Here is a 19362-nt window from a genome sequence, read left to right as displayed (position 1 = left end):
CTGAAGCTAGGCGGATTTCTAGCTCCATTGAGCAAACACTTTTGGCTTGCTCATGTGCCCTCAACATGGGACGAAATTTCTATGTTGACAACAAGATAGTTTGTCGGCGCCCACAATACTATTGATGCCTAGATGCATGTGGCAGACTCCATCGTGTTCTTTTGGTATGGCAAATGTCAGCGCCTACAACACTGTAGGACAAATGTCGGCGCCTACAACACTATTTGTGTTCTAACATGTTTGGAATGCGACAAAGTACCCTTCTGGCATGGCCTGACAGTACTATACTGCAGGTGTGTAGGGTACGGTCCTCGATATTACGGTTGACTTGAGTGCCTTGCCTTATCTACTCTGCTTGCTTCTTAGGTCCTCACCGAGCGGGCGTCCCCAGTCGGTCGTTCCCAGTTGGCTCCACCCGCGTCGGTCGGAGAAGAGCTATAAGTAGAGGTTCGGTGTATTCCTAGTCGAAGAAGCGGGTTGGAGTCAGAAGCAAGCATCATCCCCTCCACGATAGGCCTTCCGATCAAAAAAGTGGGTTGGAGTCAGAAGCAGGCATCTTCCCCTCCACAATAGGCCTTCTGGTTAGAGAAGCAGGTCAGAGTCGGAAGCGAGCGTTGTCCCCTCCTTATCCAAGCCTTCCGGTCAGAGACTGGATCGCTCTTCTAGCCTATCATTAGGTATCTGGACTAGCCTAGGAGTTGTGCATCATTTGTAATGACATCTGCTAGGCCACACTTTTGATGGGAAGCAGACCCATTAGGGACCCCAGGTTTATGAACCCGACAGGAGCCCCCGAGCCCCCGAGCGATTCGGGTAGAATCATCTAGGGGATTTTTTGTTTTGCTAGTGAGTGCGCGCGAGCGCACCTGGTGGGTGTAGCCCCCGAGCCCTCGGGCGATTTAGGTATAATCATCTAGGGGATTTTTTGACTTGCCAGCGGGTGCACGTGAGCGCACCCGGTGGGTGTAGCCCCCGAGCCTACGTCCGACTGGTGAGTCGGTCGGAGGTTGAGTATCTTGGTACTCTTTCTTGGGGCCATAGACTCCTGTGTTTCTACCATCCGGAGTGTTCACCCATGTTTGGCCCACCCACGACCTACGCGGTTGGTTGATTTCCGGAGTCGGCGTCGGGTGACCTAAGCCCCAAAGCCCTGTTGGGTTCGATAGGGGTTGGTCTAGTTCCATGTGTTACCCTATCCATGGTTTCCACAACTGGAGGGGCTAAGATAAGGTCGCTTGCCTCGATGGCTCGAGTGACACACTCGATGAGCTCACTAACCGGTGTGTTCAAGCAGAATCCAGGTTCATTGTTCGTAACGGGGTTGGCATAGCCCTTATGTGGCATTCCACTGCTCCTTAACCTGCCTCCTGGCAGATGCTCGAGTCATTCCAAAGACTGACTCAAGTGGCCTGCTGGCCTCCCCTCGATGGAGATTCTATAGGCATGGCTCGAGGTTAGGATCGAACGAGAAGGTCGAGTTGACCCCATCTGCTTCTGAGCATACCGAGCGAGGGCTGCTGGGGCTCATCTGCATTTTCTCCCCTAGCTCTATTTGATGTAAGGTGGCCTTGAGCCCTTTACGGGCCACCTTCGAACCCTGGTCGGTCGTTGCTCATGTTGAATGAGGCAACTACCACCTCATGATGCAACATGAAGTGTTGTGATGCATTAATTGCATATGCGATGCTTTGGATGTATGAATGAATGATTGTATGAATGAATGTGTGAATGCGTGTATGAGAATGGATGAATGAATGATCATGCATCAGAAAATAAAGAAAGATGGTTTGGTAAAGTTACCTTGATGACTCAAGTGATGGGTTTGAGGAGCTCTTATCGGATATGTCTGAATGGGATCTATGTCCGTCATTCATGACGGAGTCGGTGTAGCCCATATGGGGCATCCCACTACCCCTTACTTGTCTCTCAATAGTCACCTAAGCCGTCTGATCGACTCAAGTAGCTAGTTGGTCTCTCCTCAACGGAGATCCTATTGGTGGGCGCTTCCAAAACCCTGCCTAGGAAGGCGGAGGGTCATTTGCATATGGTTGCGCCTTGTTTCTAGTGTCTAGGTTGTGGTAGTGGTGGGCCCAACCTAGGCGATGTCCTGCTTTAACCGGGTGATGTTTCATTGGGCAGGAGGCATCCCATCAGTCAAGACACGTCCCATCACATGCCTATTTGCATTTAAATAGGGAAAGGGAGAGGGTTTTCGTCCCATTCCTTCGCCTTTCTCCATCTACTGCCTCTTCTCCTCCTTCAATCTTGCCAAGCATGTTCATGTGCCACGACAGTTTCTTAGAGAGAGTGGGTAAAGCGAGGGAGAGGAGAACTCATAGATCCATTTGTGAGTCCAGAGCGCGATGTCGAACTAGAGGCCATCCAACATAGATGAGGCAGTGCTAGCCGCCTTTGCCGAGAAGGGGCTGCTTCTGCCAAAGGAGGTGGCGCACTGGAGGGCTCCTGTGCTGGGGGAAGTTGTTCTGCTACCTTAGGCCAACGAGGTTGTCTCCTTCCTTGCCTTCCATGAGTGCGGGCTACGATATCCCACACATTGGTTCTTGCATGGGCTCCTCAATGAGTGGGGCCTAGAGCTGCAGCACCTCAATCCGATTGGGGTGTTGCACATTACTAGTTTCATCACTGTCTGCAAGGCCTTCCTTGAGATGGAGCCGCACGTGGATCTATTCAGGTGGATCTTCATCGGGCGAGCCTTGTTGGAGGGGAAGCCACCTAGAACCACGCTGGTTGGAGGCTTCATCGGTTGGAGGCTTCACCTTGCAGAACAAGCCAAGGCCATCGGGCTCCTACCCCGTGTACTCCCCTTATGACTCCAATCTGGTGTGGCATGGGGAGTAGTTCTACATCAGGAACCCAGTGGAGGCGTTGTTCCCGCCATTCACCAGAAGAAGGCCAGAGAGGCAAGAGAGCTAGTCATGGGGGCCCTCCAGTCAATAGAACAAGCTAGAGGTCATCGAGGTAGAGCTCTAGAAGCTAGTGTAGCATGGCCTCGACTGTGAGGAGAGGAGGTAGCTGATGTGGAACTACTCCAGCCCAATGGATCCTAACCACGCATCACCGGAGGAGTTGGCGAAGGATGAAGTCTAGAGTTAGCTCGACCGGGTGCTGCAACTAAGGGATAAGGAGTCCCTTGAAGGAAAGCCTAGACCTTTTCACGTCGCGAAGCTGTCTAATCTAGTACGCTCCCCTCCTCTTATTCCATGACCTTTTTTCTCTTGCTTCTCCTTTGTTTTAACTTCGAGTCGTCCCTTTCGTAGGGACTCACCGGCTGCATCTTCTAAGGGGGCCATAGGGCGCAACTCGACAAACCACTCTGAAAGAGGCAGTGGTTGCCAAAAAGAAGAAGAGAGCTGAGAAGGCCTAGAGGAGGCATAAGGAGAAGGAGATCGCTCGGCAGGTGTGGGCCAGCAAAAACTAGAGTGACATGGAGGCGGAGCTCAAGTCGAAGGAGCCCATGGAGATGGGTGACGACGTGAGTGCCTCCGAGGATGATAGAGGTTAGGGCATCATTACAACCTCAGTGGAGCATTGTGCGCCTATGGCTACATCCATCGGTGGTGGGTGGGATACGGAGAGGCGTGGCGATGTTCCCACGACAAGGAAGCACGCTGTGAGTTTGGACGCCATCGTTGAGCGAGAGGTGAAGCGGGCGTGGGTGCTGCACCCTTCGGAGGCATCGTTGCCTTCGCCCCTCCTTGCTTCGAGTGTGGTAGGGCATGCTAGCCGGTTGGAGGAGCGCACTCATACCCTCACGTCTTTGGGGTTGGTGCATGTGCGTGACCCACAATGGGGAGATGCCCCATCAGTTGCCCCAGTGGGTGCGCCATGAGCCAGTGGTCATGGTGACTCATGGGCTAATCGAGAACCGGCCGAGTTAGCTCCTCCCTCGGTCGATGTGAGGGGGCATGGGTTGTGACTGGTGAGCAGTCCTTGTCCAATAGGCTCGTTGCCAGTGGGTCAAGGCTTCAGGGCCCTACCCCTTTCATCTAGGTATGTACCTATGTTACTTTTGATCTCACAGTTGAGTTCTTTGAGCGTGATTGACCTATCCTTTGTTGACATCGGCCAGGGACTAACAGGACTAGACATTGCCCTACCTCCCATGCGGGAGGAGTGGAGGCCTAGCCTGCAGTGAGTTGCAATGAGCAGTGGGGAAACCAGACTGGCGGTGGTGTGACCTTCCCTTCTAGGGGTTGCACCCTCCTGGCCGGTCATGAGTTTGATGACGGCGGTGGCGATGATGGTGGCGATCCCTATGGCGATGGTGGAGGTTGGGTCAGAGGTGACCCTTGCGATCCCTCCCCCAATAGCCATGGTGGAAAAGAGGAGGGAGACTAGGCTCCCTACCTCGCTCGGTGGAGGAACACACGGCTCGCCCTCCTAGTCGAAGCTAGAGGGGCAGGAGAAGACATGGCCAGGCCAGAGGTAGAACATCCATCGATGGGCCATGGAGTCAAGATAATGGAGATCCCCTGCTCTAGCGAGGCGGGCACTAGGGTGGAGTCGCCGGCCATCCCACCGTTGCAGGAGCTAGCGGTGGTCCAGTCGTCGCATGATGTTGCGTTGGCTGGATCTTCTAGCGGGTTGGGGGTGACCCACAAGCTGGTGTGACCCTACCCTAGTGACTCGAGGAAAGCTCGGTCCATCCTTCACGATGAGGAGGAGGTGGCACTCTAGCACTTCCTAGAGGAGAGAGGACCATCGATGGAGCCCAATCTCGCCCAAACCAAGGCGAGACTCAAGGAGGCCTTGGAGCGGGTTGAGCTTGTCCATTAGGCAGTCTCAGTCAACCTGCCATGCATCACTGAGGTAAGTCTTCTGTGTTTTTTGTGTTTTGTCCTCAACTCCTTGGTCTTCCACTGGTTGTCTTAGCATGCTTGCTTCTCGCTTTACAGGAGTTAGAGGCAAAGTCAATCCGCAAGTCCCATTTCCTTCGGGAGGAACACGGTCGGATGGAGTGGGATGCCACGATGTCGCGGCGGGTCGATGAGCTTGAGCGCTAGCTAGAATCTGCCCACTATGAGTCCTAAGACCAGGCGGCCGAGGCAACAGGAGCACAGGTGGTAGAACTACTCATGGTGGAATAGGTGACTGCTGTCGAGCAAGGACTCGACGCAGCGAAGGTCCACCTGGCAGAGACCGAGGTGGCGCTCCAAAAGTCCTTGGAGGCTTTGGAGACGGTGCGGAAGGCCTGGTCGAAGGCTGATCGAGAAGTGCTCGTGCTCCGAGGGCAGGTGCTTGGGGTGGAGGAGTCGAATGCCTAACTGCTCGAGAAGGTTACTATGGCAGAATCACCCGGAATAGCATACTTACGGAGATGCTCGTCTTCCACCAGACACTAAGCACCCTGAAAGCAAGCTACGACGGGCGGTATCCGTCAGGCACACCCCAAGGGAGAACCCAAAAGATCCACATTTTTTCCAAGGATCTAATAATGAGAACGAGTTACAATACTAGTCCATTTCATACACCAGAGTTTCTTAAAAAGTACATTATTACAATACCAAATATCAGAGTGCAGAATGATAAACAATGGAATTTAAAAATAAACATCTAGCGATAGGGACAAGGATTCGTCTAAGCCCACCAGAAGCATCCTCCACACAAGGTACATCTCATGCATCACCTGCAATAGGGGTAAATAAATCCTTAGTACACAATGTACTCGCAAGACTTACCCAACTAGTGGGAATAATTTCCTGACTCTAAGGAATAGGAGAAACTTTATGGCTTGCTGGTTTATTTTTAGCAGAAAGCAATACTAATAGTGAGTCCTTATTTAGGTTGTTATTATTGGTCGTGTTAAGTTATTATCTATGCAGTCCATATAAGCACTTATTCTACTTTCAACCAAAAGTTGTGCAATCAGTTCCATTTCATCACCTTCCATCTTTCAGTTCTTACTACGATGCTAGAGTTAAGACAAGTCGTACCGACTCAGGTGGCGATTCACGAACCAATGTGCCCTAGCTGAGTGCCCTAAAAACACACGCCCCGCTTGTACCCCAGGCACAAATAGGACTAACCCATCACTCTCCTATCCTAGGTGTCCTAGGTCCCAATCCAAACTTGGACTCCAAGCCCCCACTCCTGAGTCTCAGACTCGGTGTGGTGCTAGGACCTCTACCATCTTCGGCTCCAATCAGTCGGTTCGAAAAGAGCCATATCCATGACAAGAGAGCAACAAGTCTTCCATGTGCCTATACCCAAGTATGCGCTTGGGACAACAGATCTGTGACTTGCCTAGCATCCATTGAAATGACCGGTCCTTAATCAACACGGATAGGGAAAAAGTGTAACCAAGTCATGCCCTGTTGGCCATAGAACACAACCCCTTACACACACCAGTACCCAAACCATATCTCTGCCCGGTTACCATTTTCCTTTCCACTATTTAATCATGAGTGATCATATTTTATCACCTATTTGTAAGTAACGGCAGGTTACTCATGCTACTGATATCCTAAGCATAGCAGCTACTCTACCTGTACTAGTAGGACTCATGGGTAGATATATCTATGTAGGTAGTTTCCATAAAATGCCTATAACTTAAATGCATATCACATATATATATTCAATGATCATTAAAAATAGGGGTTATGCACCGGGGCTTGCCTTGGGCAGGCGATGGGTCAGTAGGGTCAGCACCAAATGGCTCCAGGGCTCCTTCCTGCATGAGGAGCTCCTCCTCGAACTCCTCGATGACCTCATCGCACTCCTGTTTGTCAATGGGCACGACTTCTACTAGCTCATGATCTATATGCATGAAGTGATGATGCAATACTTAGTAATCTAGCAACAGCAGCTCTTAAAATAAGATATCTTTGTCTAACTACTATGCTAGTGCTACTGACCACGGTATTAAGTTATTTATTTATTGTTATCAACACAAGTATGAAGTATGGCATTTATCATTATAGAAACTATAGCTATCCTTACTCCTAATGCTAATTTACGCTATATACAATAAAGCAAGGCTAATAGCTACTCTACTTATCAACCTACCCTAGGGCTACAAATTTTACAGCAAGTACCTACCAATCTAGCAAGCCTAGTGTAAAATTCTTATATCTATAGCTATCACCAATCTTCCACAAATATTCCTACAAATATTAACCTACATAATATTAGCTCTCTAGTTTTGAATTTATGACCCAATCCTTATCATAGCTAACTGCAATCTAACTGTACTAACAAGTAGATGGTATTTTTGTGAACCTAACAAAATTAGTCTCACTACACTATTAAAAATTCTACAACAACACTTAACAAACCGGTTAGACAATTATGAGGCGAAGCAAGTGTTGCGCTAGCCTACTAAAAATGCAAGCCACCTACCACAATTCTAGTTTATGTAGTTTCTATCCACACAATAGCTATGACACTATACTAAGTTAGTGTGCTCTCAAAAGCTAACTAAAGAGCCACACTAACCAAACTAACAATCTCTCACAACTAGCTACACTAAAGAGCTTGACAACTAGTTTGAGGTAATGTAAAGAGAGTGAGCAATTTGTTTATACCGCCATGTCAAAGAAGGAGCCAATCAATCACATGAATGAATGCCAATGAAGACCAATCACCTCGGAATCAAATGATGAACACAATAATTTTTTACCGAGGTTCACTTGCTTGCCGACAAGCTACTCCTTGTTGTGGCGATTCACTCACTTGGAGGTTTACGAGCTAATTGGCATCACATGCCAAACCCTCAATAGGGTGCCGCACAACCAACACAAGTTGAGGACCACACAAGCCACGAGCAATCCACTAGAGTACCTTTTGGCTCTCCGCCGGAGAAAGGTCAAGAACCCCTCACAATCACCACGATCGGAGCCGGAGACAATCACCACCCACCGCTCGACGATCCTCGCTGCTCTAAGTTGTCTAGGTGGCAGCAACCGCCAAGAGTAACAAGTGAATCCCATAGCAAAACACGAACACCAAGTGCCTCTAGATGCAAACACTCAAGCAATGCACTTGGATTCTCTCCCAATCTCACAAAGATGATGAATCAATGATGGAGATGAGTGGGAGGACTTTGGCTAAGCTCACAAGGTTGCTATATCAATGCAAATGGCCAAGAGAGTGAGCTTGAGCTAGCCATGGGGCTTAAATAGAAGCCCCCACGAAATAGAGTCGTTGTACCCCTTCGCTAGGCACAGCTCAGGGTGACCGAACACTCTAGTCAGATCGACCGGACGCTGACCCTCAGTGTCTGGTCACGGGATACACGCCACGTGTCCCCTCTCTTTGAATACTGTTCACCCGATCTCAACAGTCAACAGTCGACCAGACACTGTAGCTCAAAGTGACCAGACGCTGAACCCCAGCGTCCGGTTGTTTCTAGTAAGCATCTAGAGATGTTTTTTCACGACCGGACGTGTCCGGTCATGCTTGACGGGACACACCTAGCGTCCAGTCACTCGGCGACTCCTCTGTGCATGACCATATTAGTGTGACCGGACGTAACCAGCCAGCATCCGGTCATTTCAGCGCCAGTGTCCGGTCGATGACCGATGCTGTGCTTCTTCAGCTGCTACTGATCGGATGCGCCGGTCCTACAGAGACCAGTGTCCGGTCACTTATAGTGACCTCCATCTTTTCTGTCTAGGGCGCCGGTGGCACCGTCAGACTGTCCGCACTCTACGGGTGGACAATCCATCGGTGAAGTTCCTAACCCTTGCTCAAATGTGCCAACCACCAAGTGTATCACCTTGTGCACATGTGTTAGCATATTTTCATAAACATTTTCAAGGGTGTTAGCACTCCACTAGATCCTAAATGCATATGCAATGAGTTAGAGCATCTAGTGGCACTTTAATAACCACATTTCGATACGAGTTTCACCCATCTTAATAGTACGGCTATCAAACCTAAATGTGATCACACTCTCTAAGTGTCTTGATCACCAAAATAAAATAGCTCCTACCATTTATACATTTCTCTTGAGCCTTTTGTTTTTCTCTTTCTTTTTTTCAAGTCCAAGCACTTGATCATCACCATGGCATCACCATCATCATGTCATGATCTTCATTTGCTTTACTACTTGGAATGTGCTACCTATGTCATGATCACTTGATAAATTAGGTTAGCGCTTAGGGTTTCATCAATTCACCAAAACCAAACTAGAGCTTTCAAAGGTGAGTGACCACTTGAACTCTAATAATTTGCTCTCTTTTGGGTGTTGCTTGCTCTCTAGATTAACCCTTTTGATTTCTTCAACTAAGTATCTCAAATGTCCCTTAGATTACCACTTCCATGTTAGCCTTCCAAGTACCTATTAACTAAATGTGCGCGGCAGTCCACCGAGGGGTATACCTACGATGGTAGATTTGTTGCAGAGGTGAGTGAGATCAGGAGTGAGATGGTGACAAGACACAAGATTTAGACATGTTTCAACCGTCAGCTTGACGTAATACCCTAATCCTGTGTCCTATCGGTTTGTATTGGCTATCGTATATGATTGCATGTGTTTTGAGGTGGGGGCCTACCCGCCTTATATAGCCCGGGGGGTAGGGTACATGCCGATCAGGTCTAAGTCTAATCAGGTAACGAACAAGATATACATGGAATATTACATTCGACATATCCTAACAGATTCTACATGATCTTTAGGATGTCACCGAGGTGCCATGCAGCGTGCACCGGGCAGTGCCATGCATCGCAAGCCTCTGTCTTGTGGGCAGGACCGCCCCTTGTGGCGCTATCCATGTAGTCCGCCATGGGTACCTAGGATCAGACCCCCATAGCTAGTCCTCGAGCGCCTTGTATCCACTTGGTGACGTCGTCTTGATCAAGTTGGGGCAGTTTGATATGAAGCCGATAAGCTTGACTGATGATCCGAGTGGTGAAAATGAAAGTCGACTAGTTTAACTGGTGACTTAGGCGGTGAACATGGTAGCCGACCAACTTAACTGGTGTGCCAACCTACGAGGAAAGCTGCCGACCAGTAGATCTCGGACTTAGCCAAGTGAGGCTCATCAATAGGATGTAAGGTGCTCAACAGAAAAATTTGAGAAATCTTGGCTGGTGAAGTATACACACTTAAGTGTCAATTGCGATGGCTCTGACGACGTGGTCATCAGGGCAGAGCAGAGGCATTAAATGATAGACTAAACGAAGTTGAAACACCATGAAGAAGAAACAGTACGTGCACCACGAGGTGCATTGTACACAATGTAGTCCCTGAGACTGCTAGAAGATGAGGAAGGAATCTTGTAGCAGGGTCAAAGAAAATATGCAGTCCCCAGCATAGTTGAGAAAGCAACCAGTCCCCGGTGTTGCCGAAGAATCGAGTGACTAGGAAATCAGTAAATTCACCACAAGGTGAAGTGTACACACTTAGTCCCTGAGCCTGCTAGAAGATGAAGAATGAACCTTGTAGCAGGGTCAAAGAAAAGGCCTTGAAAATATGTCACCAAATCAGAGAAAAATCTTCCACAGAGTAACAGCCAAAAAATCACTAAGGTGCATCAATTATTAGAGACACATGTGAAACCGGGCCGCCCGTTGTATCTTCCAGTCGAAGGAAACACGATGACCCATAAGATGGCCCAGTAAAGGTGTCCACGGAGAATTCAGAGCGATGCGCATTAACTGCGTGCGAATGCATGCGCGTGGCGCAGCGGTTGCGGGAGCAAATGCGCATGGTGCGGCACGGTTTCCTAGAAACCCTAGAGATGAAAGGGCGGAGGTGAACCGATATAAAGCTCACTTAGCCTACGGCGCATTCCATTTCGCTTGAGCGGTTGCGCATTCTTCTCATCTTCTTCCTTGAGCGACCTAGAATCACACCGTCACCGCCGCCACTGCTTCCGTCGCCACCGCCCATGCTTGACCTTGAGTGTCCTAGCTTGTCGTGAAGGTAGAGCGAGCGCAGCGAGTCCCCAGATCCAGATCCAAGCAATGGCATCGTCCAAGAAGTCGCGCAAGATGAATGCCCACAACAAGGAGTCGGTGGCGTCAAGCAGTACCTGGGAGGACTTGGAGGAGATGGTGATGGACGAGATCCTGCCGAATGAAATGATGGTCGGGTGGCACCTTGTGGAAGCTGAGTGCTTCTGAAATCCTCGCACTGGCAAACTAGTCGTTTTTAGGATTTTTATCATCGGGGATTTGGGCTTCTAGCGCATCCATTCTTTCGCAAGCTGCTCCTGTGCTATGGGATTTCGCTCATCCATCTCAACCCAAACTCGATTCTGCATCTTGCGATCTTCATCAACTTATGTGAGGCCTATCTTGGTATAGAGCCACACTTGAACCTTTTTCGCTATTTCTTCCACCTCAAATCTTTTGTCGACGCTAAGGTTGTGGGCGCAACTTATCTTGTGCTGCGGGATGGGAAGGCGGCGGAGTATAAACTAGTCCTGCTTAGCACCTACAACAAGGGGTGGAAGTCAAAGTGGTTCTATACCGAGAATGTAGAACATGGGTTTTCAGAGGATATTGACACTGAGGCGAAAACAAATCCGAACTGGTCGGCGAAGCCGAGCAGTGATGAAATGGTGCAAGTGGAGGAGCTTCTAGATCTTCTGGCTCGTGTTGACATTGATGGGGCTAAGTGCACGCAAAACTTCATCGACCACCGAATCCAGCCATGCAAAGAGAGGTTGCATCCTGCATACAAGTACCGACAGGAGGACTTCGTACAGGAAGCACCCAAGCCGCTAAGCAACGAAGAAACCGACCGACAAGTGGCGAAGTTTTTCACCATCAAGAAGACACGAGAGAGGAGGCACCCCTAGAGGACCTTCGGTGTGATGAACCTACCTCCAGAGGTGATTGTAGTTGAATAAGCTTATCTCATTCATCATTGATTGCCGTATGCATAACACCTGTTCGCTGATTTGCTTGACAGGACCGGAAGGTGTATATTTCCGAGGTTCCGGACGGAACGTGGCCAGGCGGTGAAGACCGATACAAGCGGGGGAGATCTGAGGCGAAGATCACAGCAGTAATGCGCAGGAGGATGCCGAGCAACTCGTCAGATGGATAGGAAGCTGCCCTGAGCCCTGATCGACGCGTCCTGCGCAGCGGCAAAGAGCCAATGCGCGAGGCACCGGCTGCCAAGAAGAAGAAGAGGTCGGTGACACCGCCCTGCCGTGAAAGCAGGATTAGCATCAGAGAGTCCCCGCCCCGCTAGCGCCAAAAGTATATCCACAGGCCAGAGAGCGAAGACGACGATCTGGAGGATAGGGAGACATTATCCTCGAGGGCTGCCCGCCAAGGTTTGTGCCCCCCCCCCCCCCCCCCCCCCCTCCTCTGGTAGAAGAAGGTCCCAGCTCGGCGATAGACGCCGGGAAGACAGGAAGTCCTGGTCGGCAGGCAGGAAGTCCTGCTGGCCAGGCAGGAGTTGAAGTTCCCGAGCCTGAGCGAGAGGTTTGGAACGAAGGCGGCGCAGCCATCGGCGCGGCGACTGCGGAGGTAAGCCCGGTGCCGCCATAATAATAGGGGAGGTCAACTGAACAACAAAGGGAAGCTGCCGGCTGTCAATTGGAGTGTTTAATATAACCAAGAAGAATGCAGAGGAAGCCAACACTGTGGTGTCAGGTAACTTACTCATTTTTGGTTATCCTAGTCTAGTACTTTTTGATTCAGGAGCTACCCATTCCTTTATATCAACCAAATTTGTGAAAAAGTATTCCATAACTAACAGCTTATTAAAAGACCAAGTATATGTACAGACACCTTTGGATAACCATATTGCCACCTTAATTTGTAAATCATGCCCAATCAACATAAATGGAGAAGAGTTCAAGATCTTATCATATTAGATATGCAAGATTTTGATGTCATCCTTGGTATGGATTGGCTAGGAAAATACAAAGCATGTATTGACTGTGATAAGAAAACTATAGTGCTTAAACTGAACGACCACTGTGAAGTTCTGTATTTAGGAAATAACCAGAGACTAGGCAAAACAACCATAGCTGAAATCTCTGCCAAGGAGAAAAACATCAAAGAAATTCCAATCGTTAGTGAATATCCAGATGTTTTCCCAGCTGAACTACCTGGACTGCCACCGGATAGAAAAACAGAATTTGCCATTGAACTGGTTCCTGGAACTAAATCGATTTATAAGTCCCCATACAGAATGGCACCTGCTGAACTAAAAGAATTGAAAGCACGACTAGAAGACTTAGAGAAGAAAGGGTTCATACGTCCTAGTGTATCTCCATGGGGAGCTCCGGTTTTATTTACTGAAAAGAAAGATAAAAGTCTAAGATTATGTACTGATTACAGAGAATTAAATAAAGTAACTATTAAGAATAAATACCCACTTCCACGTATAGATGACTTATTTGACCAGTTGCAAGGATCCAAAGTGTTTTCTAAAATTGACCTCCAATCTGGTTATCATCAAGTAAAAGTAAAATGTAGTGATATACCAAAAACTGCTTTTAGCGCCCGCTATGGACACTATGAATATTTAGTGATGCCTTTTGGGTTGAAAAATGCACCTGCTGCATTTATGGATCTAATGAACCGAATCTTCAAACCATACTTGGATAAATTCGTAGTAGTATTCATAGATGATGTTTTGATATATTCTAAAAATCAAGAAGAACATGTGGATCATTTGAGGAAGGTACTTCAAATTTTAAGAGAACACAAATTATATGCTAAACTGAAGAAATGTGATTTTTGGATGGACCATGTGTCATACTTGGGACATATTATATCTAGTGAGGGAATATCTGTGGATCCAGAAAAGGTGAAAACCGTATCAGATTGGGTAAGACCTACTACAGTCACAGAAATACGTAGCTTCCTTGGAATGTCTGGCTACTATCGGAGGTTTATAATGGACTTTGGTAAAATTGCTGCACCACTAACCCGCTTAACCAGAAAAGGGGTTAAATGGGAATGGGCCAAAGAGTGGGAGGAAAGTTTCGAAGAACTTAAAAATCGGTTAATTACAGCCCCAATACTCACACTGCCTGTACCCGGAGAAGGTTTCATTGTATATTGTGATGCTTCAAAGATAGGATTAGGGTGCGTACTTATGCAAAATGGCAAGGTGATTGCTTATGCATCGCGTCAGCTAAAAGTACATGAACAAAATTACCCAACCCATGATCTTGAATTGGCTGCAGTAGTCTTTGCACTAAAAATATGGAGATATTATCTTTATGGTGTACACTCTGAAATATACACTGATCATAAGAGACTAAAGTATATCTTTACACAAAAGAGCTAAACCTTAGACAAAGAAGATGGCTAGAATTAGTGAAGGACTATGATGTCATTATTAATTACCACCTAGGAAAGGCTAATATAGTGGCCAATGCATTAAGCCGAAAAACTGCTTGCAACATGGCCACACTCCTGACTGAGCAGAGTGACCTATTGAAAGATCTGGAACAGCTAGAGGTAGAGATAAAATGCCATGTGCCAGAAATATCCCTTCAAGCCATTCAGATCAAGCCAACCTTGCAAGAAGAAATTTTACAAAAACAAATAACTGATAAACGTATGCAGACCATAAGGAAAGATGTAGAGAATGGGAAGCAGACTGACTTCAGGATTGATCAAGAGGGCCTCCTACGGTTCCGGAATAGATTATGCATCCCCAACGATATCACCCTGAAAGAGAAAATTTTAGAGGAAGCACATTCTTCCCCATACACTATACACCTGGGAGGCACAAAAATGTATAAGGACATTAAGGAAACATTTTGGTGGAGAAATATGAAACGTGAAATTGCCTGATTTGTGTCGGAATGTGATATCTGCCAACGAGTAAAGGCTGAGCACCAAACGCCCGCCGGTTTGCTGCAACCACTATCCATACCCATTTGGAAATTGGAAGAGATTAGTATGAACTTCAGTGTTGGTTTACCACATACACCTAGTGGGAATGATTCGATTTGGGTGATTGTTGATAGATTAACGAAATCTGCTCGTTTCCTACCCGTCAAAAGAACCTTTTCCCTACAAAAATATGCCAAACTGTATATCCAAGAAATAGTATCTTTGCATGGAGTTCCAACAAGAATTGTATCAGATAGGGATCCTCGGTTTGTCTCGCATTTTTGGAAAGGCTTGCACAAGGCACTTGGGACAAACCTAGATTTTAGTACCGCATAACATCCACAGACTGATGGCCAGACGGAGAGAGTTAATCAAATCATAGAGGATATGCTTAGAGCATGTGCTATTGAGTTTCAAGGAGCATGGGATGAATACCTACCTGTAGTAGAATTTGCTTATAATAACAGCTACCAGGCCATTATTAAAATGGCCCCATATGAGGCACTATATGGAAAAAAAAATGTCGATCGCCTATTTGTTGGAATGAAGTTGGAGAAAGGAGAATATTAGGACCCGAGATTGTACAAGAAACCGAAGAAAAGGTAAGGGTAATAAGAGAACGACTTAGGACAGCACAAAGTAGACAAAAAAGTTATGCAGATAACAAAAGAAGGAAGCTTGAGTTTGAAGTGGGAGGACTAGTATATCTAAAAGTATCGCCCATGAAGGGGATAAAAAGATTTGGGATGAATAAGAAATTAAGTCCAAGATACATAGGTCCATTCCCAATTTGTGAGAAAATTGGAGAAGTTGCATATAGGCTGAAACTACCAGAATCTCTAGAAGGAATCCACAATGTGTTTCATGTGCTTCGAAAATGTGTTCGTGAACCAAAGGAATATGTTGAAATACCAGCCACATCATTACAGGAAGATCTAACTGATGAGGAATATCCAACCCATATTCTTGACACAAAAGAGAGAAAAATAAGACATAAGGTGATTTGATTCCTAAAAATTAAATGGAGCAATCACTCCGAGGATGTGGCTACTTGGGAATTGGAAGAAGATATGAAGAAATCATACCCAAATCTCTTACAAAACTAAAGGTATGGAAATTTCGAGGACGAAATTTAATTAAGGAGGGAAGACTGTAAGAATCAATAAAAGCTGAAAAAAATTAAAGACACACCATGATGATAACAAAAAATTGTTTTTGCTAAAGTCTATAATTTCCCAACGATTAGGTGGGAACTATATGGAACATTACATATTCTGATGATTACTTGTGCTGGAAAGAACTACGTACCAGAGTAGTGATAAGTATTACAGCAGTAAAAAAAAAAGAATGTAGAAAATAAAAGAAAACCTTGGACACGTACATACTTCCTTAGCCTCCACGTATACCTGCGGATAAACATTAGTAACTCAACCCGGGTAGAATTAACCCAACTCTGGGTCAAGAGTTCCCGTATATATATATACACCTCTGTACCCTGCTAGTAGCCACACCAAAACACCAAGACACTTTCATAGTAAGGTTGGGAAAAGTTGAGAGAAATCAGAGGCACTGAAGGGAGGAAGTTGCTTGTCAGGTGCGCCCTGTTAATCTGATTTCTATTGCTTTCTTAAAATTACTATGCCTTAGTTTTCCCTGTGTTCTAGTGATTTGTATTAGAAACTCTTGCTATAGACACTAAGCCTTCCCATATGCAATCTGATCCATAAATTTAAACCTGCAATCTATAATCTGCTATTGCTAGCAGCTAGTTGCTAGTTGCTACTACTACTACTTCTGGACTATGGAGGCACATATGCATATTTGCTGACTGCATGCAAGTCTTGACTTGTCCTCTGAACCTGAATGCAAGAAGACCTCTCTATGCACTTAAATGAGATGTTAACTAATGAGAACAGTAAGTCAGTACATGCCGGCTAGGGTCACTGCTGCTGGCTAGAACTCTGTAACATGATAGATACTTCTGAACTGGCATAGAGTAGTACACATGTAAGCACTAATAAGACCGTCTCCAATAAGGAGACTCAAACCCAAAATGGGTAGCAAGAGATATAAAATCAGTCTCCAACAGACTACCTATACGGGAGACCTATTTTGGGTTGCCTGAGAGGCACAACCCAAATATGAGTATCCTCTCTTCTGGAAACCCATTTGCAGAAAGGATTCTCTTTTGGGTCTTGTTGTTGGAGAAGATGCCGAATAGGTATTGAACCTTTTACCTGTAGCGTTATCCAAAGGACGAATGGGTCTTGTATTTTAGATGTTGTTGTTGGAGATATCCAAGAACCAAACAAGGTAAAACCCCAAATTGACTGAACCGTTCCCAAATGACAATGGTGACTGATATTGAACTGTATAGAATATAGTTATACAGAGGGCTAATCTGAACTGTATGCAGTAGCCAAATAATGGACTCTGAACATTGATAATGGCTTTCACTGTAACCACATAATTAACCAAAACTTATTCAAATCTGTTAGGTGCTGGTCTTCAGGAGTACAAGGAAGAGCTCAACCAAGGCAAGCTGTGCATACCAGAACGTTACTAACTAACCCTAACTATATACCATGTTATACTCGTCATAATTCTGGGAAAACAATGTGGTAGTACTTAGCCTTAGGCAACCGGTTCCTGAAATCGCGACATGCAGCAAGACCGATATCAGGGTGAGATGGGCAAGCCTCACTCAAGTAAGGAACCTGGTGATGGTTTCTCAGAGATGGGGTATTACCAACTTGGGGGAAATTATGACGATTCAACATACAATTCTCTGCAGAGACTTAATTAAAAACCTAATGTTTGACTAATACTATGCTCACATATCACTAAAACTGTGTCCTATGGTGAACAGGAGCAATCTAAATAATCTGAGCTAACCTCTCTTGCTGAGTATGGAAAAACATACTCATTGCCTTGCTTGTTTGCTGGTATGTGCAGATTTGGATGAAGATGAAGAGTCTATTGGGCTAGGGAGTGACGTCCAGGAATAGTAGTAGTTGTAGTTTGTTTACTTCATAATAAAATGAGTACAATAAATCCATGTAACACCAGGATGGTTGACACAAAATAAAGTTGATTACATATTTTCATAGAATCATTTCCACAATGCCTTGCACACGTATAAATGACAAAAGTTTGTAAGTGTGTGGCCCTGCCACCTCCAAGGATGTTTTATTGGGGGCGTGACACGACTGCTTGCGGAGGTGAAGGCGCATGAGGACGAAATAATCGGTCTCAAGGAAGAGCGGAACAGGCTGCAAGCACGGGTGTACCAAGTGCAGCCGGAGAAGAAGGATCTGGCCATTGAGCGCGACATAGCCCGAGAGGAGCTTGCCGCCACCCAGGTACAGCTCGGTGAGACCGGTACTCAGCTTGCCACTGCTGCCGAGGAGAAGAATGGTAAGACCATATACCCGTCAACAAATCTGTGATACGTCTGTTTGTTTGTACCTTTGTCATGATGACGTCATTGTTGCTATTGCAGATCTAGCGACGCGGTTGTTCCTGGCCGAGGAGGCCATCCAGCGCATGGAGAAGGAGAGGGATGACGTGTGATAAGCGCACATAAAAACCACTGATGAGCTTGCACGTAAGTGATCTTTGCAAAAACTCTTGTTTTTTATTGTGTGAGCCTCGTTGTCATGTCGGTGTTTCGCAGTGGTCCGTGAGAACTCGCAGACGCAGTACTGGTCTTACAAGCTGGAACTGAAGGCTGTGCGCGCCGAAATGAATGCCATCATCGCAGGGATAACACCAGTCCTTGATTTCATTGATGGAAAACCGGCACCGCCCCCGTTTGGAGATCTTGATGAAAATCCGCTCCCGCCAGATCCTTTTGTGGAAAGGTGCAGGACGGCCTGGTCGAATTTTAGGGTGTGTGTCCACAGCGCGGCGTGTATTGCAGTTGGGCATGCCTTGTCAATCGTCCGGTCCCTGTACCCAGCGGTGGATCTGAAGATCATTGACAGCGGGTTCGCTGAAGGAACGGAGGATAAGGTGGCCGACCAGCTCGCGGAGAAGGCAACAGAGTCGGCCTTCAAGCTCGTCGAAGACCTGGATATCTTTGGTGACACAGAGCAACAAAATCAGAACAATTAGGCGATGAATGTATGAGAAAAACTTTTAAGTTCTAGCTAGACGGAGTTGCAAGCATAAACATGGTGTTTATTTTGGAGTTTGCTTAGTTCATGTTTATGTATGATTTAATTGCTTTCCAGTTAGTTTTGTACCATGCGACCAGCCCTGGCTAGCCGTCAAGCTCTATAGCGCGGAGTGGCTGGCACCCGTGTACGCATAAGAGAAGAAAGCGTCACCAAGGAGCCGCTGCTGACTGTCCATAGCGTAGAGCGTGGCTCATGCACGCGTAGGAAAAAGTCGAGATCAGGGTCGCTTCTGGATGACATGGGTAAAAACATGGCTAATCGGCACTCAAAGTGAAGTGTGTGTTGGCAATGATACGCGTGGAGAATTGGTGAATAACGCATTATGGAGATGTTAAAATATGGAGAGTAGTCGGCGAGTTAGAATTTGGTGTAAGCATGGCAACAAAAATTAGAGAAAACATTC

General features: G+C 46.7%; 1 long non-coding RNA gene across 2 annotated transcripts; it reads left to right on the top strand.

The window, feature by feature from the left end:
• The first annotated feature begins 12316 nt into the window (after positions 1 to 12316).
• On the top strand, positions 12317 to 18887 carry LOC136510038 (uncharacterized). 2 transcript variants are annotated; one of them, XR_010772597.1, is made up of 4 exons: positions 12317 to 12573; positions 17734 to 18195; positions 18281 to 18385; positions 18455 to 18887. It is a non-coding gene; the product is annotated as an uncharacterized lncRNA (long non-coding RNA). The 2 variants fall into 2 exon arrangements; XR_010772598.1 differs by lacking the exon at positions 12317 to 12573 and adding an exon at positions 16303 to 16372.
• Positions 18888 to 19362: the final 475 nt, after the last annotated feature.

Source organism: Miscanthus floridulus, chromosome 16 (genome assembly GCF_019320115.1).
Source record: "Miscanthus floridulus cultivar M001 chromosome 16, ASM1932011v1, whole genome shotgun sequence".
In the NCBI taxonomy this organism is placed as follows: domain Eukaryota; kingdom Viridiplantae; phylum Streptophyta; class Magnoliopsida; order Poales; family Poaceae; genus Miscanthus; species Miscanthus floridulus.
The sequence above is the reverse complement of the archived record's forward strand: the minus strand, read 5'-3'. Positions and strand labels throughout refer to the sequence as shown.